Source organism: Trachinotus anak, unplaced genomic scaffold (genome assembly GCF_046630095.1).
Source record: "Trachinotus anak isolate AG129_WGS33_773 ecotype Australia unplaced genomic scaffold, CSIRO_AGI_Tana_v1 ptg000032l, whole genome shotgun sequence".
NCBI classification, from domain to species: Eukaryota; Metazoa; Chordata; class Actinopteri; order Carangiformes; family Carangidae; genus Trachinotus; species Trachinotus anak.
Window position 1 is genome coordinate 13,820,015 of NW_027273883.1, and position 24,602 is coordinate 13,844,616.

Genomic DNA, 24,602 nt, shown 5'->3' on the forward strand with positions numbered 1-24,602 from the left:
CCTATAGTATATACTGAATACTGAGGTGTGTGTGTGTGTGTGTGTGTGCGCGCGCGATCAAAGAGCTCTACAGCCTTCTTCTCTTTTTTTTTTCTCCTGGATAAGCACTTTGTTGTCCTTGGGAGACTGCTGGTGCTTGGCTTCTCGTGCACAGTCGCCAGGCTCTGTTCCACTGAGCCGTGCGTGTGAGGTGACCTTCCTTTGCCTCTGGCTCAGTCACGCTTCTGTGCACCACACACACAGACATACACACAAACACACACACACACACACACACACACACACACACACACACTTACACAAATACACACGCATACCTTTGTGGCCTCGGGATAACACACTCTGTCCCCTGCAATGTTTCAAACTGACAGACATCCTGCGTTGTTCACTTTAATGGACCAATAGAAACACAAACTACCAAATTTACTCACATGAACACAAACCACTACACATTACCCTCCAAACACACACATGAACACACAGAGACACCAAGTAACAGAGCATCCATTTCCATCTCCAGGGGCTTAAGATATAGCGCTGGTCACACAGGTATTGAAATAAAATTGAAAGACCACCACCTTGTGCATTACTCACCATTCAGTATAATTTATCATGTGTACATTTGCATTGTAGTATCTGTGCTGTATTCAGCCATTTGGTACAGTGTGTTAAATACAATAAACAATTAAATAGACAATTTTTATGATGACTGTGTTCATTTGTGTGAAAAGTGCAACAGTTGATTCTGCAAATTTATTAGTGTGGTACATATGTAGTAAAATTGAGTTTAGTAATCAAATAACATAGTAGCAAACAACACTGGGTGTATTAGTAAAGTAATAGTGTAATAGTGAGAAGTGTCAGGTTGTAGTAGCTGCGCTGTACCCCTGAATGAGTATGATTGGACATTGGTTTAATGAGACAGCTGCTGCCAGTCAGCTAACGCAAGGGTGACTTCAGTGCTCTGCCTTAACCGACACTATGCTTCATTACTGTAACACAGTTTTTAAAGCAATTGTATTAATTGTCAACATTCAGTGACGTGAAGGAAATGAAGATAAAGAAATGATGCTTATATAGTACTATTAGTAATAAAATGAAATAATAGTAATAATAGAATAAAATAGAATAAAAAATAAAAATAAAAAACAGCCAATTCTCTTTGGATATTTTAAAGATAAAGAGTGTGGCACTTCTAAATGAACATCCATTACGTTCAAGCCCTTGCAAAATAAGTGGTAGCCACAGAGATGTGGTAAGGTACAACAGCTAGGGGTATAGTGGAGTGTATGGCGTAGAAACCTAGCAAGCTTCCAAGGAATGTTTCTGATGCTCCAGATAAAAAACAAACTTGGCATTCTGAGGAAGGACTGAAGTCTGAAAAAGAAAGTGATAAATGGTGAGGGTCAACATGGAGTACCATCGGTGGGGCTTTTCCTCATTGGAGAGTGCTGCTCCAAATGTAATGCAACTGAATTTCAAGAAAATAGGCAAAAGAAAATTTGAATTCATGTGTATCTCCATCGCTACCGTTGTGCAGATGTCAGGAGTTGATTTGTCAGGATGGACAACTGGTTGCACTCATTCTTCAGTTGGATGCTATTAAAAGAAAGTCTTGACTTTAAGTAAAAGACCAGTTTTAGTTGCCTAAAACCTAACCACAAACAGGCCACTGGATGCAGGACCCCATACTCTGGTGTCAAAGTCACGGCCAGAGTTGTACAGCTACCATCCACCCCAACCACCTCTGTACAACTTTTCTAGAACACACATGTACCTTTCACCACTGAACACAATCGAGTCAGCCAATCCATTGACTTCAAAATGCATTTGGCTAAACCCTTTACTAGTATATAAGTGTAATTTCTAGAAGACACTGTTAAGCAGTGCTACAGATCATACGGGTGCAGCTCTGTTAGTGACAGCAGCGATAAAAGTGTTGCAGGGTGTGAGGGTTGTTCTTCCAGCCCAGATGTTGACCTCGCTGTAGAGCCTCAGAGCTGCTGTGAACATGAGCAGAAAATCACCCTGGGTGTTACCATGGTTATCAGGTCTGTACTGACAGATGCTCATTAGAACAAACAAGCACACACGCACGCGCACAAACAAGCACACATACACTCAGCCGATAACTTGATGGGTTCTCCTCACTTCAATGGTTCAGCCCTCTCTCTGTCTTTGAGTGTTATATCTCTTGAAGCAGTTCAGAGGAGAACGCTGAAATCACTCATGCCTTTTAGAGCGCACATTTTTTATCTTAAAACCAAATTCATTAAGGATTTATACTTCCTGCTGAAACTAAAAATAATAAAATGTGAATGCCAAGCTGTCTGTTCACAAAGTGTGACATGGACAGTGCGTGGAGAATAAGTCTAAACTGTTATGTGCAACTGTTTTGATGCTTTTGATGTTTGGCTTGATGTTTTCATGTCACTCAGCTTTACCAGAGATTTACAACCAATAATCAGACAGAGAGTTCAGGAGAACCACTTCTTTGACTCTCACACCAACACCTCCCACCTATGGCTCCCATAAGAACTAAAACAATTTGACAAATATTATTTGTTTGCCATGTCGTTAATTCAGTTTTTAATACTTTTGACTTTCACACTTTTCAGCAACACCTCTCCTGCTGAACTTGTTGGTTGTGACTGTGATTTAATTGTGATTTAAGTACGTCCCCGAGGAATATTTGTGCCTATTTTCATATTCTTTCTTTTGTAAAATGTGCTATATTTTGTTACTATTGGTGCTGCAATGTCCCAGTTTTTCTCCGTGGAGATTATGAAAGTTTAATCTTCTCTTCTCTGCTGTAACTGACCTTGTATTCTAGGTTAAAGACATACAAGCAGTTTTTTGAGATAATACAAGACACAAGCTGCACTTGTTTCCCAAAAAACACATATTTAGGCAAGTACTTCATTTGTTCTAAAATGTAAACACAAACTGTGTATATACAAGATCTTTACAGTACAGTAGCAACAGGGAGCATAGAGGAAGACATGAACATTATTCTCCACAGACACAGTTATATTTATTCATATATTCACTTCATCATTGTTTAATGTGATGAGGATTTTTGTCCATCATCTTATGACTGAATGCGACTAGAAATATTCTTCAGACTTTTGATCCAGTCTGTGCATCTTCACAATACACCTGAGTTTCATTATTCTCCATTTAAAAGCTACCAGCAGGTCATAAATGTACAGGCACATTAGCATACAATAGTGGAAATGAGCAGGCAGACAGGTGTTAATGATCCTCTAAGGACTCTGATATTTATTCATGGATTCACTTCAGTCTAATGCTGTTCCTATATCCAAATGCACCATGATGGCCCACCCAATTTTCACTGTGTTTTGATGTATCTTTACTGTATATCAGGCACAGCACACAGACAGAAAGTGTCACATTAAATCCCCATCATCGTTTTAGAATTGAGGTGTCTAGCTTTATTATACAGATGTATTCATGTGCAGGAAAACATGAAAAACGTGGTGATTTTTGTTGAGACTGAGAAACTGATAGATTCAGTTCATCACTGATCTCCTGGATATAATAATGTCTTCCACCATGAAGGATTATAACTTTTAACAGTTCCTTTTACTGTGCATTTATTTGCGATTTAAATGATAAATTATTTCTATAGATTTTTGAAAACTGAGACCATAGATAAAGGCACTCTTTCTTGTGTTTTGCTTTTTAGACATTTCTGTATTTCAGTGCTTATTCAATTCAAGAAGGTTCACTATAAACTATTTCTTATTTAAAGCAAAGGCCTTGGGGAGAATTATTAAATTGAGTGATTGTCTTCTTCAGGGAATCACTCAAGTTTTTGTTTTTTCTGTTTTAATTAATTAGAGGTTGACACACTTTTGGTATACAGTAGATTCAGAGGAGATAGACAATATTAAATTGTCCTCAGTGGAGTATTTTTTTAATAGCCCCTGCTGTGCCTCAGTGTAGCAGTAAAACACTGGCTCAAATGTATAAAAAAGCACAAGGACAGTTTAAAATATAGGATTAATATACAGGAGCTCTAGTTTATATAAAATCCACAAAGAGACAAAGGCAAAAGACAGACAACAAGGATGAAATGATTCAGTGTGACTTTGATCATCATTGATCTATTAATTCCATTAAAGGAAAATGAAAAAGTGAAAAATAAATAAAATATGCCAAGTGCGCAACAGAGATTTTTAAAAAGACGCTCACGTACCTTCATTGTACAGTAGGCACAGTAGGCAGACAGACGGCTGTAAATAATCCTCTGCGGCCTGCCATTTTTATTCATAGATTCAGTTTACTCTAATTTTGCCGGCTCATTGTTGTGTCTGTTGCAGGCCCCTCCCTGGCGGCAGCATAGCTCATGAATATCAATGGTGTAAATCTGCATAATTAGATGCAGTGTTATCATAATAATAAAGGCCTACAAGTATATTGTATCTCTAAAAGGATCCTAGACCTCAGATCAAATCTTTGAGCTTTGACCTAGAAAAGAACAAAGATGACTGTATTGCCAAGATCCCTCTTTGGATCTGTAGCCGTGGGCAACGAGAATCGAAGACGCACAAAACTTTATTGTTTTGGTACGCAGGACACAAAGTTGTCTTTGTTAGCTTTTCTGTATAAACATTAAAGTGAAAATATACTGAATACATAGTGTGTTACAGAAGAACTGTTGCATGGGGCAGATTGTACCACAATCCAGTAAGACTTTTTTAAAATAATAGTTAACTCTTCTTTCTTTCTTTCTTTCTTTCTTTCTTTCTTTCTTTCTTTCTTTGTGCCATCTCCATCTCTATCATTTTGTCTACGCCCCCACCCCTTACACACACACACACACACACACACACACACACACACACACACACACACACAGTGATGATAATCGTCTAACTCACAGCAGGGGTTGCTAGATTTGAATCTGGTTTCATATTTATTACAGACACATAAAAACGCACACACTCAATTGCACATGTACACAAAATCACAGTTAGACACAGATTCACCCCTGAGCTTGTAAACACAAACATACCTGTATATATACACACACACAGAACTACACACACAGACACACACATCAGCTGCAGCATGTATAAATTAAAAACACATGCATGTACAGAGATGGATACACACACACGTACACATACACAATACACACATGTTCAAATAATCCCCTTAACCCCCCCCACCCCACTGTCTCCCTGACACACACGCATGCACGCACACACACACAAACACACACACACACACACACACACACACACATACAAGCGTGCTTGCTGGCTGTGTCCTGTGGTCTGTGTGTGCTGATAAGGGTTTAATCCTGATTGGAGCCTCAGTAAAAGGCTTTGTTATGAACACTAAATAGACTGGCCCTCGGCGAGCACACTGGGACACTGCTGATAACATATACACATGTGCACGGACACACGCAAAAATGGATGTATATAAACACACATGCACACATTTACATATATAACCATGACACATAGACACTCAGGCTGTATGCATAAATCTAGAAATTCACGTATACACATTCACACGCAAGCATGAATGTGCGCACACACACACACACACACACACACTCCATAAAATCTCTCCATAAAATCGTGTGCATGCACGTGTGTCTTTATGTAAATGTGTGTGCGTGGAGTTTATCAGTGGCTTGATAAAGCTCTGGAGAGTGGTAAGTGTTGGCAGACTCCAGACTGAATACGCTGTAAATAGACTACTAATAGAGAGAGAGATTAGAGGAGTGGAGGAGAGGACAGTAGAGGAGAGATATGAAAGAGAAGAGGAGAAAAAGGAGATGAGAGAGGAATAGTAATGTCAGCAGAGCCACGTTCAACCTCCGCAGTTGGCCGAACACGAGAGGAACCTCTACTGTGTCACACCTGTGGCAGCAAAGTTAAACTTACTGGAGCTTTCAGAAGTATGATGGTTAAACCCTTTTATGCATCTTTTTGTCACTGCGCCTGGTAGTTGCCCTGTTCATAGGTCCAAAGCAGAGAGCTGGCAAACATCTCAGAGCAGTTTATTTTTGCCTGAACACTTTTATCCACGTCCTGCTGCAACCCAACAGCATCTCTCCCTAACACCTTCCTCAATAACATCCGACGAGCTAGTTTTCCTAGATATGTAAGTATCATGATTCATGTTTTAAGAACAAAGATGACAATTAGCATCCACAGTAATACATATAATAAATATGATAAATAAATAATTGAAAAAAAAACAAAAGCAGAAAAGATAAAATATTTTTCTTGCTTCCACACCATATCATCCAGTACTCAGGGGGTGTTACTATGGTCTAGTGGGCATGTCACTGTGGGTGAGCAACAACACAAAAAAATCTTAGTGATTTTATATCAAGTATTGTAACAACAGTCTCTGAATAATCAACATTGATTCTGATACTTTAAAAAGTGGATAATATGCCACAATGTTGGGGACAGTAAAGCCTGTGTCAGACACAAAGGGTCCAGCGCTAACCTGAAATCTTTGATCACAGGCGCCCAGCTTTATCTCCCTGTGCTGCCTCTCTTTCCCTCAATTGACTGTCCAGTCAGTTAATCAGTAGATCGAGTCCCTTCCTGAGGTCACCGTGGCTGTCGGACATCTGCTCTTGACCTTTCATCAGTGACCTCTCTCCTGCCCAGGAGTCATTAGATGTATCCCAGTATCATTACAACTGTCCCAAGAGGTCAAACCTGAGGTCAAGGTTGCTCCTGAAGGTCAGAGGTGGAAGGTCACTGCTCTGTCATCAATAACAAACAGGGTGTAAGGTCTATTGTTGTCTACAAGTAGTGACAGGTAGAGATGGAGGGGTCTGGTCCCACAGAGGCACATCAGTAGCTCAGCCTCTGTTTGTTTGCGTGTGACAGTTTTTTTAATGCAGAATACATTATGCACTACAGCTGCACTCTGTGTTGCCCTTTTGGTGTTGAATCCACTCGCTTAAGATGAATGTTGGCTCTGTGGAGTTCAGTCAGATGTGGTAGCTTTTTCAGGCCATGCATACAGGCTTTGCAGATTCAGTCCACAGGTTTCTTGTTTTGCACAGGCTCCCGCAAACACACACATATAGTAAACACCTGGGTAAATACACATCTTTACTGTCTGGATCACTTGCTTTCACTGCCTCATGTCCTCCATGAATAATCCTGTTTCTTCTTTTTTTTTGGCATCCCATCCATCGAACACAAATCTTTTCAAAAATGTTCCTCAAAATGAATAATTCTGAAAAAGCTGATTTTGCTTTTTTTATATGGATGGAGAAACAGGGTTTTTCAAATATGCTGACGTATGAGTGTCATTTAATCTGAGGTGACTGATTATCATGTGATCCACGGTCCAACCACACATCCAGAATGGCTCTTTGGCACAATCTGCTCTTCATGTTCGCTCCATAAACAACAAACAAAGCTTCAGAACTGCAGAAAGCTGCTTGCATGCAGATGGTGTATGGTTGCTGGCTCAAGTGCCCTGTACATATACCCAACAAGAAGAAGAGTGTTTTTCTGCTGTTTTGAAGTTTCTTTGTAGACGACAAACTTTTTGAGAAGAAAAAAAATCTAAAACTGCTTGTGCAGATGGAAAACTTTTGAGTGGCGTTTTCAAATTGTGGACATGGCCCCTATCACCTCCCTGCTTGTCACAATCCCTGCTTTGTTTGTTTCTCTTTTCTTTCTCATTCAACTTTTTCCTCTGTTTCATTCTCACCTTCATTTCCTCATCTCCCTCTACCGCCTGTGATTCTGACCCCCTCTTCGCCTTCCCATCTCACCCCTCCCTCTGTGTAACCTTGCAGGGTAAAGCTCCATTGACATCTGCTTCATAAGTATTCAGGACTCAGCGCCTTTGACATTAATCAGCCTACAGTACATTATCTCCCCACTCCTCTCCTGTCCCCCTCTCCCCCCTTTTTTTGCCTCCTGCTCTTCCTCTCATCCCTATCGCCCCTCTTTCACCTCTTTCTTTCCCCTCCACTGCCTGTCTTCACCCCCCTTTCTCTCCTCTCCTTCACCCCCCCCCCCCCCCCCCCCCCACCCAGAAGAGAAAAGGGCATTATTAAGTATATATGTTGCCTACCTGGCTATCGAGATACATTGTCTATCTGTTTATCTGCCAGTCATAATGGTGAGACAGCAACTTTAACACAGCACTCACAGTATGAAGAGAAAAAAACTGTGTTTAACTAAACAGAAAAGAGCAGGAGTCCAGACAAGCAAATGTTTATCGTAATTTTGGTTTTGGTTTGACGGGACTGAGATGTCTTTGGTTTGTCTTAATCTCCAGCTGCCAGACGATGTCCACATGATAGACTGTAATAGTTTGGTGCAGAGTGTACCCTGCCTCTTGCTCAGCACATGCTGGGATAGGTTCCAGACCCCCTCGACCCTGAACAGGATAAGTGAGCACAGAAAATAGATGGATGGTTGGATCTTCCCACTACATCTTTGCTGCACCAATATGGGAGAAATGTATGACAGAGCCCACCATCATTTTTCTACAGACGAGAGAAACCGTCTGGGTTGTTGAATTTTGCCAGAACGGGCGAAACTAAAACTATGATCAAATTAAACTCACTGGCTCTTCTAGGAAATATTTCCAGAGCTAAAATGATGAAGAGAAACTTTTTTCAAATGGCTGTAATTTTGATTTTTTTTTTTCACAGAGACAGCACAGCCACCCAAGCAGGCCATCCCACATGGGCATTCACACCAAAAACAGTGTTGTGTTACAAAACTGCAAGCAGCTGTGATAGAGTCAAAAGGGCCAGTTTGAAATAGATCAGTGAGTTTGAAACTGTATCAGATATAAAAACACTGCACGGTAGTTTGTAATACTATGAGACAGGATTTACAACCCTGGAGGTTTACCACATCAGTGTTTCATGTTATCCTCCTTCTCAATGATTCTAAAGTAAATGAAGAATTTTCACAATTAATTTATGTTACAAGGCAATCTACCATCAATGTGCTTACACATATTGACTGGCCAACACATTGCATTGATGGATGAAGCAACATTGCAAAAGATGAGTCAGGTTCAATCCTGCATTATGTTGGCAGGGCTCTCTCTTTGTGCCAACACCGTATCTTCATTAAAATATATGAAAGCTAGTGCTAATATCAGTTTGAACACAGCCTTGTGGTGGTTTTAATGTAAAGCACAATGGTGAAGTTGAGTTTGTGTGATGCAGAGCACAAACTGAAGAGCAGCACAGACCTAGGATGCTTCAAACTATATCAGCATGAAGGGAATCACAAGATGAATTTTCAAACCTGGTGCTCCTGTCCTCGCTGATATTTTCTGGCATATGTTTGAGATTTTTTTACTCAAACCCCAGAAAGCAGAGCTACATAGATTTTTTTTCGAACTTTTCTACAGTAAAACTATTGCTGTCTTAACTTCTGCTTCCCAACAAAGCCACAATCCTATTGGATTCATATTATCTCCTCACAGAAAAACCTGCTGGAAAATCAGTGTGGTGCTGTACAGCTCACGCTGCCGCTCAAGAAAAAACAGCAGCTTTTTCCATTGGAAATAATGGCCTTGAGCCCTGTTTCACCTGTCTACATTAGCATGTAACTCAACTCAAGCACTTATTTCTCATAGCAAGGGAGACTTTGACAACAATGTAGAACAGAACTAAGAGTGAAAGGAGGCAATGACCAGCCATCCATTGAGTCACATAAGGTTTGTCTGAACTCCCATTTCCCAGAGACATTTAGAGAAACTCTAAATATTATACAACATAACATCACGTTGATATTGTGCCTATAACAGCTTTTGACAGCCTGAGGCCAGCAGAAAATGGCTAATACCAGCATACATGCTTTATAGTTTGCACAATAATTCAGTAGTTTGCTTTAGACTGAAGGGAGATGGTCCAAACCACTGTGGTGTGTACATATCATCACCAAAGTAGCTGATGGAGCGACTATCCCAGAAGGAGTAGATTATGGGAGTAGATGAGGACATGCCGAGGTGTATAGCTGTCACAGCGCTCAGATCAGCTTGGAGGTGTGATGTCTGCCTCCGCTGCTAGCTAACAAGGGATTATAAAGCTCCACATAATCCTGGATGGGCGGGCTGGCTCAGGACTCTCACTGTTACTGCATTAGCATTAAGCATTAATAGTGCCCTAGCATTAGTGTTAGCAGCTAATAGTGTCCCAGAATACATTAACAGCTAATAATGTGATGCTGTAAGATTAGCATTAAGTTATAATAATGCCATAGGAGGCATTATGAGAGTGTGTCAGAGGACTAGATGTGTAAGTGTGTGTGTATGTGTGAGTGCAATGAACAGAAGTGTAAATTAAGGCCTGTGACTGTTCTGTGTGTGTGTAGGTGGTGTGTAGGTACCTGTGTGTTGATGTATGTGGCAGTGGTGTGTGTAGGAGCATGCATTAGCAGATGATAGAAAATGTACAGAGAGAGACAATAGAAGGTTACTGAAGACACTGAAGGAGGGACGATGGAGGCTGTACCAGGTGAGGGGTTTAACAGAGTGTGTAGCAGCATGCATTAGTTACAACAGGCTCTGATGCGGCAATCACACACAAACACAAGGTTATCTGGCAAAGGACATGTCTTTTCCTCACATGCCACAGAAAGGTCAACTAAAAAATAGAATATAATCTACAAAACTGAGGACATTAACACATTGACCTCATAGAACAATATCATTTGTCAGTGCCTTTGAGAACTGTTATGTATGACCATTACAAAAAAGATTTGTATTGTGAACAGCCACCGCTTTGATTTGGTTTAATGGCAGAGGTATGCTTGAATTGAACAAGTCCATGCAACTTGTCGTCTGATTACGTTTTAAGGCAGAATTGGTTATAGTTGTTCATGTAACGGTGCACAGTTTCAAACAGTTCTTCATTTATGATGTTGCACTTGCTTGCACAAGAAAAGTGACAAGTGACAGTGAGAAATGATTTTATGAAGAGTGAAAAAAGAAAGCTTGAGAGAGTCTAAGCACCTGGCCACTTGCTGTGTGAAATGGGAGTGATTACACAGTTAGCACAACATACTTGCAGAGGGATAGACCACTATTTAGGCGAAAAAAAGAATCTACTGGGTTAAAATGAAGAAGTGATCACAGTCATCTTTTAAAAAACAAAAACATAAAAACAATATTGACTGTGTGTGAGAAACGGGAAAAGAACACTGTTCTTCTGTGTATGCAGGAAGCTATGTTGACCTATCATATCTGTCGAACAGAACATTTTCTGTTAGAATTGGCAGCTCGTCATTGTCAGTGGCCAAAATTACCTGAGGGGTACCACAGGGTTCAATCCTTGGTCCCCTCCTCATCTCCCTCTATATGCTCCCGCTTCACCACATAATTTGTAAACATAATATCTCTTTTCATAGCTATGCAGACGATACACAACTTTATCTGCCCCTTATGCTAAATGACACTCATTGTATTGTTACTCTTGGGAAGTGTTTGAAGGACATTAAAGGTTGGATGTCCCACAATTTCCTTCAGCTGAATGAAAACAAAACAGAAATAGTCATTCTCAGAAAACCTAGCATTAGAAACCATTTTTCACACAATGTTAAACCTGTTGCCAGTAATTTAGGAGTGCTCTTTGACAGCGGCCTGACCTTTGAGGAGCAGGTAAAGAGGGTAGTGCAATCTTGTTTTTACCAGCTCAGAAATATCTCAAAAATCTGGCCTTTTTTATCTCGTTCTGATTTAGAGAAAGTTATTCATGCCTTTATTTAATCTCGTTTAGACTATTGTAAGTCACTTTATCCCTGCCTCACTCAGAAATCACTGTCACGCCTCCAGCTTGTTCAAAATGCTGCTATAAGAATTTTAACTGGCACTAAACATTAACACCGTATCACCCCAATCTCGGCATCACTGCACTGGCTACCAGTAAGATTTGGAATTGATTTTAAAATTTTATGAATGACATTTAAAGCACTAAATGATCTAGCCCCAAGCTATATTGCAGACCTTGCAGACTACTATGAGACTGAACGGTCAAGTAAGGCCCTTTCAGTTGTGCCACATTCGAGGATCAGAACAAAAGGTGACTGCACGTTTGCTGTAAGGGCACCTGTGCTCTGGAACAGCCTGCCCGAGAATATTAGGTTAGCAAAAAAGTACTTTAAATCCCTTCTTAAAATGCACTTTTATAAACAGGGTTTTGTGTGAATTGTTTTATTTTATTTTATTTTATTTCTGTATCTTGAGGGATGAGGATTTTAATTGTATGTAAAGCACTTTGTAAACTTTGTTTTTTGAAAAGTGCTACATAAATAAAATTATTGTTATTATTATTATCCATCCACCCTGGTGTCCACTCTACAAGGTTTTGTGTCTCTGTAACAGAGTCATGCCACTTCCACCACTTTAGCGTCTGTGTTTAGCACAGTGGTGTAGAAATACAGACAGACACATAGACAGAGCTGGTAAAATCTGTGAGTAATGAACTCCAGACTCTGTCAATAAGGAAGAACAGGGGCTGGGGCACAGACAATAAAAAAGAGGAAGAAGCAACAGAGAAAAGGAGAAAATAATAGGAATAAAAGCTGAAAGAGAGAAATAGACAAAGAGGAGCAATGCAGACAAAAATGCAGAAGGGGGGAGGTATAATCATGCAGCAATTCAGTGGAGCCATTATCGGGCTGCAGGTTGTTCGGTTCTTTACAGACTAACAGCAGGGGTACAAAGGAGCTTCTAAACCACCCACAGATACGCACAGAGGAAGGTCCTGCCAGCTACATTGCTATCTTTAGCTGCAATTTTTTAAGTGGCACACCACTCAATCTCAGATTTTCTTCCTATGACCCAGGGAAGTACAATCAGGATTTATGAGTTTGCAGATTAAACTGTATGTTCCTGAGGAGGTGTTGAGCTGCTAAAGAGGCGGGTTTGATGCCAAAGTCTTATATTCTTAAATGATTAAAAGAGAAACAGGCAGAGAGAGACAAAGAGCGAGAGAGACAGAGACAGACTGACTGGTTGGTATCAGATGTTTTTGGTATCAGATGTTCATGGATAACATATGTTAATTACTGCTGTTAATGATGCCATAGATTATCATGTTAGATGACACAAGACGTCTTACAGCTGAGACAAAGGGCAGTTGTGTGTGTGAGTGTATGTCTCACAGTTGCCTCCCAAGGTGCTTGGAATCACAGTGCTATTAGAAGTGCATGTAAGTGTGTGTGTGTGTGTGTGTGTGTGTGAGTGTGTGTGTGTAAAAAATCCAGTGTAATTGCCCTGTCTATCCATATCCGCCCACAACCATGTGGGACCCCGGCTAAAGTGGCTGCCACTACTTTAGAAATAGCCGCCTAAATGGCTGGAGGGATTTGTAAAATACCCCATTGTCTCGATGGTCACACAGCTCGGCCTTAAGGGACCCATTTACTCACGCAATCTAACAAATCGAGGCCACAAAAGTTCTTTCTTTGGGCACATTTGTTGGATTTTCAGCATTGTGGAGAGTTGTAGTTGAAGTTTTTGGAGAGACGTGATTAGAATTTCCACTCTGCGGCCTTTCATGTAATCCTCAGGAATCCCAAATGTCTGGTCTACTGAACAGGAAGTGTACAATGTGATTGCATCTGCCTTGTTAAAGGGATATCTTGGCATTTTCAATCTAAGAGTGGTTGCTTTCATTCAAAGGGCACAAAGAGGGAAAACTTTTCCACATTTAAAAGCTAATTTATCCCCAGATATGTTTGCTATAAAGGAATAATATGCCAATATGTCCATCAGTAGAATGGGACGTTATAAGTAAGTAATTCCCGGCGGTTAACAAGTAATTAATTAAGAATAAAAAAGACTGGGCTTAATATGTCATTGTGTTGCTTTCCTCAGCTATTGCAGCATTTCTAGAAACAATAACTCACAACGAGATAAGTCAGGGTTAGTGAGAGTCAAATATTTCAACAGAAATTATGAAATTAGACAATTTATTGTAAGAAATCTGAATAATACCTTTCTCTTGGATACATGCCTTACTTGTAAAGGAATAGATAGACATTTTGGAAAACAGGCGGATGTGCTTTCTTTCCACCATACAACTCTCAAGCCAAGAGGCAATTAGCATAGCTTAGCATAAAAACTGAAAGCAGCAGGAATAAAATAGTTTGGCTCTGTCCAAAGATTAAAAAAGGGAACCAAAACAAACAAAACTAACACCACCACCAAATTCCAGCAATTTCTCTAGCTCTAGATAAGTATAGCTCTATACTTCATCAAACCCGCCTCTATATCTCACCCAAAAAATATGAGAGTGACATCAGTGTTTTAATCTAACTCTTGGACAGACAGGAAGTAAATGTATTTTCCAACATGTCAAACTATTTGTTAAGAATAGTCTCTAAAACATGTCTTTCTTATTCACTTATTCTAATGCAGTCATAGTCTCTTCCTCTTCCTCTGTCTCCACTGTCATCTTCTTCCAATAAAGCTGTCTTTACATTTCTGTTATTCTTTCCTTCCACCAATTGCCCCAGAGACATAATAAGCCAGTATCACAAAACACACACACACACACACACACACACACACACACACACACACACACACACACACACACACACACACACACACACACACAAATGCACAGAAACACTTCAATAAGTGAATCCTCACTGCAGCTCTCAGAGTAGGTTTGTGTGTTAAATATTTGCATATGAGCAGAAGTATGTGTGTCTTTGCCTATAATGTGGATCATTATGCATTTTGCTGAACATCAGTGCACAATCACCCTCTATCAGGAGTAATTAATCAAATCCTGTCACCAATCTGTAATCATTTACATCTCCGCTACTTACTATATGTCTGTCTGGCAGTTTGAATGTGTGTGTATGTGTGTGTGTGTGTGAGAGAGAGAGAGAGAGTCACCTACACCATCTGGAGTATAGGAGAGTGTGCACGAGCATGTTGCAACACAGAGGGGGTCCTCCGAAAACACAGACACATTCTAACATCCCCCTCAAGCTGCAACACACACTCCCACACACACTCACATTAGTACTCCTATTTTTGTGGGGACCTGTCATTGACATAATGCATTCCCTGACCCTTAACCATAACAACCTAACCTAACCTCCAAACTTACCCAAACTCTAACCCAAATCTAATTCTAACTATAACCCTAAAACCAAATCTGAACCCTCAAACAGTCCTTTAAACTTCTGGGATCCAGCATTTTGGTCCCTACGAAGCACCACAGACCCCACAAGTATAGTGGACTCCCAGTTTTGGACCAGAGAAACACACACACACACGCACGCACGCACACACGCACGCACACACGCACACACACACACACACACACACACACACGGACATATTTATTTGTTCATTACTAACCATGATCACAGCCTACACCTCACACCTGTGTTCTCAGCACTGTTACATGCTTGGAGGTGTGTGTCCATGTACTGTATGTGTATTTGTATGTGAGGAGTGCTACTGGAAAAGGAAAGCCTTGTTTCAGAACCACAAACGCTCTCACTTTGTGGTTTTTGTAATGCACAACTGGTAAATATATTTTTCTTTCTTTAAGAAAGATATTTGTGCCTTCTTTCAATAGTTGAGACACAGCCATGAAACTGTGGTGACATGCAACAGAGGTCGATAAACAAGGGGAGTCACAATTATATTTACATGCCTTCAACCACTAGGTCATGCAGACAAACCTGAAAAAATATTTTTATAGTAATAATACAACAACAAGCAGAATATAATAAGTTGTTTGCTGTCAGACCTGGCTTTAGTCTATTCAGACTAAAGCAAATATTTTATTAATAAGGCTATAAATCAGCAATAAATCAATTATTGAGACCTATAAGCTTGTTAAATCCTGACCTTAAAATAATAAGTAAGGTTTACTACAGCCAAATTTTATTAATAGAGAATTATAATGGGAATGCATGGTTTGCAAGAAAGATATTGAATATTATTCATAATAACAAAGATACCAGATATAGAATACCAGAATACCAGGTACAGCCCTTCTATCAAAAAATATACAGCACAAATATTAATAAACAGAAATATTTAAAAGCCAATAAAAATCTGTAAAGATTGCTACCTATCACCACTATTTGTCCACTATCGCCCTTATTGATTACAATTGCAAATGAACCTCTTGCAATAGCATTATATTCATAGCTGCAATTTTATTGAACAACAGTAGTGCAGAATATCCTTGTATGGGGATGATGTAGTTTTATTCATGTCGAATTTAAATTAATCAAATCCCAGCTTTCTTACAGCTAATAATAATAATTGACAAGTGTAAAAAATTATAAATCTTACTGGATCCTAAACATTTTCTGTTGGGTTCATATCGAGAGAAACATAATTGCATTACATTATATTTATAGACCTCAGCTCGCTTTAAGCCCAAAAATGTATTGCACATGGAAAAACACTGACAGACCAAGCACAGATCAAGCTTTCCATTAGAAAGGATACCTACATATTACATTAATGATGATAATTGCAGTTTCCAAGTTTGTAGAAATTATTATTATCTTTAAATTTTCCTCTGAAGACTTCTTGTATTTGGCATGTAATGCACTTAATTAACTTTTTTGTGTCAATCCGGCAATTGCTATACATGTTATACAGTTACACAGTATATACAGTATTTAGAATGTAAAAGGTGGTATTTCATGGTGTTACAATTTAAATGAAAATATTATGAAAACAAATAAATAAGTATAGGAACAATTTAATTCTGGCATTCCTAGTCCATAGAAACACAGAATGTGCTCACATGTTCATTTCACAATTTCTTTTTGTCTTTACAGATATGTGACTGTATTTTAAAACTCCAACTAAGATGTGAATGTGAATACTATTGTTGCTACATTTCTGTTCTTAACATTTTCCATTTAATTTTGATTTGTCAGTGCATCAAGTTCTCATACATAAATTAGGTTGTTAATACCATGGACGGGATGATATAATTTCCCTTTGCCTTCCAAATGCATCATTTTTTTTTCTGTGGTAAATGTTTCCATATGTTTAGACTACAGTTAGGATTAATGAAAGACCCATAGAGCTATATGGTTAAAAGAAACCAGCTTTCACTAGGAGATGGGATCAGTACTGTGATCTTGATGTCAGACCTGTTGGATTCCCAACTATCCATCCATTTAGATAAAGTACCAGGATAAATTATTCAGCATCAGGATATCAAAGCCAACTTGAGTCAATTTTATATAACCCAAAATCACAAATTACAAATTTGTCTCAAATTGCTTTACTCTTTCTCTTATGGTCAAATCAATCAAATCATACTTCCATCATACATTTTTGCCTTTCTTCTTGCATTTGAAATCCCTCTGACAACAGTATCTTCAAAAACAAACAAAAAGTTAGGGGATGTCTGGCAGTAATTGCAGGATCATGAAAATAATTTAAAAAATAATTAAATAAAAAAATAATAAATAATTAATAAATAATAAATTCACAGGAGCTGTTAGGACACTGAAAGTTTGCTCAGCGGTGCTCACAGAGATCTGAGGTCTTGAAAGAGATGCCAGCATGCCTTTAATTTAGTGAAGTCCCAAGGCAAGAGAGGGCTTAGCTTATAGAAGGACACAGTCTGAGGCAGCATACACACTCGAGGACAATAACCTTGATCACGGGAGCACTTCAGAATTCATCACAGCTTGGAAGTGTGATTTATGTTTGAAAGAACATTTTTCAGGCTGCACAGAGAAACACAGGAGGATGCACCAGTGGCAGCCTAGAGGCAGGGGTTCCCTTGTACACTCAGTAATGACATTACTATAATCCAGAGACTTGTTCAGGAGCACTTTCAAAGGAAAAGGGCCACAGCTGGGATGTTTCCTCTTAAAATCAATACCAGAGCCGAGTTATACTGGGATGTGAAACAGATGCCTCTGCTGTACATGAATGAAATGAAAATGATGACGAGTGAAATGAATGTGATGAAAGCCTGACACATGCAGAAGGCCAGATAAGTAGACATCCATGTTCAGAGTATGAATGCAGCCACAGAGGGCATAGAAACATTAGATTGTGCATTGATGGAGTTATTAAATGAACACACATAAATTAAATGACTCTTGATAGCATTTTACCAGTTGTAGATGAACAAGAAACATAAGTAATCAGTTCTTATACAGCCTTATCTTGACCTTAGTTACTGCACAGTATCACATTCCCCTCTTTGCTTGGCATTAATGGACTGCAAATATGTGTGTGTGTGTGTGTGTGTGTGTGTGTGAGTGTGGTTGGGGGTGGGGACTGTGGGTGCCTTTCATCATCTACATGAAAATGAGAGAGGCACCTCATTGTTCCCCCTGAAAGCATACACATGCACATTCAGTCGCACACACGAACAGATTGGTTTCAATGTGTCTATGAGTGAGTGTGTTTTTGTGTGTATGTGTACACATGCGTGTGTGTGAACATGCCATTTTCCACACTATTGTTTACATGTTAATTCCACAATATCCATTCACCAAACCTCCGTATAGCTCCACATGGGTTAAGTGTGTTTGTGTGTGTGTGTGTGTGTGTGTGTGTGTATGGTTCAGAGCAGAAGGTCTATGTATGTCTTGCCATTGTGTTTGACCCCCTGTAGTCTCTCAATTATACCAGTGATCCCGCTGAAGGCAATCCACTCATTTAAATACAATGAAACTAACATTAAAGATGTGATAAACTGGTTTGTCATTCATATTATTCTTTCAGTAGTGTGAAGCAACAAAGGGAATATATCCAACTGATGTCCTCTTTTTAAACATCTAAAAGATTATTTTAACCAAAATAATTTGGTTTTTGCATATTAGGTTGGTTTCAATTTTACTTTGATTTAAAATATGAGTCAAATCATTTTCAAAGGAATTTTCAAAATTGTTGGTTATAGTACTTTATATAATACCATAAAATGGACCTCAAAACACAGTTTAGAACAAATCATAGTTTTCTTGTTTAGTGCAAAAAAAAAAATTTATCAGATTTTACATCTAAAATAATTCACTATAAAAAGAGATAGCTCAGATTACAAGCAAACAGAAAACAGAAAACAGAAGTGAATTATTAAAATGTAAACCAAAATATTGAGTTATGAGATATGAAAAACAGAAATGCAAATAAAATAAAAATGTATTTAATTCAATGATATATAATTGAATAATATCCATATACATAAATCAGTGCATTGTTTGAATTTATTCAATGCAGTCAATTAAATCTAAATATATTTTTTTCTTAGGAATAACAGATTCAAGCTTTAATGAACAATACATTTCCAGCAAACCATGAAATGGTATAATCCAAGTAACAGTTCCCAGGTGAAAACACAATAAGTTTGCTTACCATGGACAGTATTTGGTTGACCATTGGACCAACATAAGTGTTTGTAAGATGCATAATGTGGAAGAAGAGGGGAACTCAAATGTCTTGTGGCTGGATGATAGGCCGCTGAAGGGCGCTTAAACAGGAAGTGCTTTTCAATTAAAAACTGCCTGATTGGATTAGGTTTGATTCAGTCAGTGGTCCCTTTATTTGGAATTACATAAACAGAATGCTTATGTTTTATTGAATTCGACTAATTGGATTTTATTTGAAGCATTTAAAAAAAATATTTACCTAAATAATTACCGCAAAATCAAGAACACAATTATATCGAGTATTATTCACTGATACATTATTTAAAATCGACATAACAGGAGAATAATTTATTACAGTAAAAACCTTACAAAGCTTTTACAAGCAGACATGAAAAGTTTGTGAAAAAAGTTTGTGAAAAGCCAGTTGGGGATATACTGTAATAGCAAATCAAGCCATTGTATATCCCACCAATGGACAAGCCCTCAGATTATACAGTGTTGGACAATGTTCATCCAGTCACAATCCATACAAAGACAGTGCTTGTCTTGATGTATACATAAACATGCACATGAATGCTGATTTCTTATGGTGTCAGCATCTTGTGTAATCCTGTCATTTTATGTAAATCAAGTTCAGATCAAGTTCAGCCAACTTCTAGATTCAGCAGTCACAGGCTGCAGTCATATCATGATAGCACAGCCACTGAATACATCATTCAGCTTAACGATACAGAAAGTAAACTGGCTACAGTGAGCACAAGGTGTGTGCCTGCTTTTGTGCTTGTTTTTCATTTTGATTAGGAATCTTGTAACTAAAGGAAACATTAAACAGGACAGTCTCACCGCCCACAATATCAGTTTAGCCTGTCTGCCCTGAGGCTAGCTCTGACTGTAAACTGGAGGCAGAATGTGGTGACATGTTGTAGGATTTATGAGCAAGGCAGACGGGCGCACTGCAGCAAGTGAAATGGAGGAGACATGAGGTCCAAAGAAAAACAAAGCCATATTCAGACGAGAAACATAGACATGACGAGCAAGACAAGATGCAGGACTCTGTGTTCTTTGGAAACATTAGTGAAATTTAGGGATCTGTAAGGTGTAGTTTGAGGTGGAACTGTCATCCAGACTAGAGAGAGTTTTTTCTTGTGCTCTTGGCTGAAGGTGAGTCTAAAAATGTTGCCCCTCCCAACACCCCCCGCCCCCTCTGTTTTTAGACTCGTTTCATATCCTGACATCATTTCACTCTCCTCATCAACTTTACTTCAGTACCCTAAACTTTTATGAGTGAAGATGAATGAAGTCTGACTGTGTTGTGCATAAACTGTAACTGGATCAAACACATTAACAATATACAGTGTGTAAATAACAGATTTACACACTGAGCAGGTTAACAACTAAGTGGTAAACATGGGTGCCTTCAGCCCAGTAGTCACAAGCCTGTGAGGTGAAATGAATATGAGTTCGCCTTCTTATTTCCTGTTACCATAACCTTTCCTTATGAGTGTTTTAGATGCCTAATCCCAAACATACCACAGTTTATATAACATAACCACAACATGTTCCTAACCTTAACCAAAACATTGTCAGACAGATACTGTAAAAAGAGGGGATTTGAAAAACTTCAGAACTGGATGTTAAAAAAAAAGGTTTTGCAGAATCCATGTGCAGAATGCAGGTTTTGCAATGAGCAGTGAATTAAATAATGATAACAACCATTTCATGCACATCAGCCAGAGATTCCCCACTTTCCAAAGTTTTGATAATGTTCTGTTCTTAAAAATGGTTGAAGACATAAAGTAATGTAATGAATATTAATCTACCATTTCTCTGTCACAGGTTGACATTTGCCTCACATAAATCTTTGTTTTTCAAGGCCCTATTAATTGGAAAAGTCCCAGATCCTAACTGGATTCTTAATTAGTGCTTTAATAAAGGCAGGTGCACTGGTAAGGTCAACCAATTACTGTATATTAGACAGGACTAGCATCAGTAGAGGAATATTCACTGTTGCCTGCCACGGGCGTCTAATTAGAATGATCAAAATGTAGGCCGTTTCTGGCAAAATTAAAAGTCCCAGTTATTCTTACAGGCTCTATTCTTTACTAATATTCTCTACTTTAGAAGTTGCATGAGCAACTCAAAGTCAAAAATTATGCTGATGTTCAAACTCTAAAGGCCAATATCAAATAGTCCATAAGATGACAGCGTGTAGTAGGTCAATATCTCAAGTGGCTGAGAAACATGTATATTTTTTTCCATCTACCATTCTGGATGCAAAAGTAGCTGATTATTTGACTTGCTGTTAAATAGGTACTAACTCTTCAAATACATTAATGCACACAATATTTGCATTACATCAGAACCTGGCTAACGCATGAACTGACTCAGTGGCAAAAGTACCAAGGAGTCATTGTAAAGGTCTTGCTTTTGTTTGAATGGACATTTTAAGTTTGTCAGTAACAACAAAGACTGGTGTTAAAACATGACATAAATTTTGTCTTTCATACTGTTTCAGTGCTATACAATCAAGTGCACAGAGTGTAGAAATGAAAGTGATATAGATAAAAGAGAAGAATAGATTTTCAAGCTGCTAAGAAAGGAGAGGGGAGACAAAAATCAAAGAGCATTAGCATAGCTGCTCTTTGTCTCCAGTCTTTCTCTTTACACTCTGTATCTAATGAGTAACCAATGGTCTGCCAGACAGAGATAAGGTGTGTGTGTGTGCATGTGTGCGTGTGTATGTGTGTGTGTGCCTAGTCCCAGTGTTAGCCTGTCTCTCCCTATGGACTACAGTGTGACAGTTAGATGGATGTTCCCCTCAAACACCAGCTGATTTCTACACACCCAGTCAAAACATACGATGACTGAACAGAGCTGAATGACCATGTGTGAAACCATGTGGTGCCATTTCATTGTTGTGTTTTCTCCAGTGTAAACAAATTTATACAGTAGACGACAATGTAAAGCTGTCTGCTTTGAACCTGGCCTGGTCTGACATTTGTCGAGGTCTACAAATAAGATCTCATGAGCAGGGACATTTTTATTCCAAGCAGGAGATGTGCAACTGGGGAACTATAATTTTGGACCATGTCAGCACACTGTTCCCCTCTTTAAATGACGAGGTTAAAAGCTTCTGAAAATCCTGACTCAACCTCGTAACTGAATACTTTGCCCTTTCTGTACTGTTTATGCAATGAAGACATAAAGGTCAAGGGGACAAAAGGAAAAAGTGAGAGACTTTCAGTGTCTCTAACACGTATTTCTTAACTGCAATCTGTTTTGCAAAAGTTTGTTTTGGCTGAGGTGAGTATTGAAAGTTTTGGGAGTTTGAATCTGTCCTCTGATGTGAACAGTTGGCCAATTAGATACAAAACTCTAATATAAGTGAAAACAAACACTTTATCTAAAGTTGACAACCTTTTATGAGGAATTAGGCTGTTTTCAACCAAGAGTCAGATGTGATGAACTGCCCCTTGTAAATAAACTTACTGAATGTTGTGACTGGACAACAGATCGTAATTACCGAAAGAGCCTCTCCGCACCAAGAAGGATTTCTTCCTCTACATATGGTGTCTCCATCTGGAGACTGTGATATGGGAGACAGCTAGTTATGTATAGCTCTCCAAATTATTCTTAGTTGTGAACTCAATGTGCAACTTTACAAAGTATAAACAGCAGATTTTTTTATCATGCATGACATGACATCAATGCATATGCAAGCTGCTGCAGACCAGTTCATCTCAGTATGAGCACACTATTTCATAATATGAATATTAGTACTTATTGAATGTTCTATATCATATCTATAGACATACTGCATCGGTTTTGGTCTTCTTCTGAATCTGTCATAATTTTCTGAAGCAATATTTGCTTTTTCATTTCATAATCATGTAGTTAAACTATATTTACACTCTTCTATTAATGTTATTTATTTTCTTTCTTTAATATGTCTTTGTTAGTTTTCTTCTATTTGTGGCTGCAGAATAACAGAATAATAATCTGACAGAATAACGTGAACTGGTTTATATAGCAATTCTAAACATCAGAATATTATCAAATGATTTGTGATACCTTGGTGTATGGCTGAAATGCCTCCAGCCTACATCTCAGGCTAATTGTAATTGAAATTCTCAAATTTGACACGTCTCTTGTTGATTCAGAAGACGAAGTTCATTCATTTCTTCATTCAAAGGGTAGAGAAGATAAAACATGTTAGCAGTGGCTTTTTGCACAGTCAACCACTGAATAAAATACAGAAAACTTTATATGAGGTCTGTATTGGGAAAACATCTGTCCTCTTAAAGCCTTCATGTTGTTTTGTCCTGTAAAGAAGTCCATTTACACAAATTACATTTTTTGTCCATAGTTTATATGATGTGAAATGTATACATCTATCTTAAATTGGTATTAAAAGATTAAACAGAGCACATAAAAAGTTTGTATTTTTAAATTCCATCTCTCTGGCTGCTATCTACTGTAGATAAGAACTTTTTCTTCTAAGATTTACATGGCAGGAAGCCAGATGCAGCACAGATGACCTTTAAAAGTTAAACTCCGATGTGACTTTTGACAATAATTGAAGTCTTATTTTGGAGCTATGGACACAGCTTTATTTAAAGGAACGCCATAATATAATGGTATGAATGTGTTCCAAAAGAATTATTTACTTTTACATGGAAAACTGCCACAGGAACGTTCTAATACATTGTCATTTTCCAAAACATGTGTCTTTACTCATCATGATGTAATTCATTAAGGCCTTGGCTTCCATCTTGTAGCTTTGTAAAAAAAAAATTGTTATGTATTACAACAAGAATGGAGAAGTAATGTGTGCAAATACTTTTTTTTAAAACTGGACTCTTCTCTGTGTGAAGATGAAATGCAAGCAAAACTCGACAGTGGTTCAGATTAATAGCCATGTGCAGCAGAGCAGGCGGCACGGCTCTGAGCCAACTGTCCCTTCTGCTCATACGGACAGGGCCAACAGCCAATTAAAGCCCTTGTTCAGGTCTTTGGCCAATTAGAGCCACTGGTCAGAGCACTGGGCAAGTATGAAGTATTGGTCAGCACTTTTAGCCAAAAGTCCAGTTTGGACTTCACATGGTCAGACTGCTTATTATTTATATTAGCGTATCAGAGCACTTTTTTGCCTTTTGCATTGAACACATAATGATTTTTGGACTTAAGGTTAACATAGTGAAAGTAGTGAAAATCATTCTT

The 24,602-nt window shown here is 38.6% G+C and overlaps 1 long non-coding RNA gene across 1 annotated transcript in view; it reads right to left on the reverse strand.

The window, feature by feature from the left end:
* Positions 1-1,194: 1,194 nt before the first annotated feature.
* The window catches only part of LOC139613234 (uncharacterized), a 107,847-nt gene continuing 84,439 nt past the window's right edge, over positions 1,195-24,602 (reverse strand). The window contains exon 4 of the long non-coding RNA XR_011686704.1: positions 1,195-2,003. This is a non-coding gene — a long non-coding RNA (uncharacterized lncRNA). The remainder of the gene's footprint in view (positions 2,004-24,602) is intronic.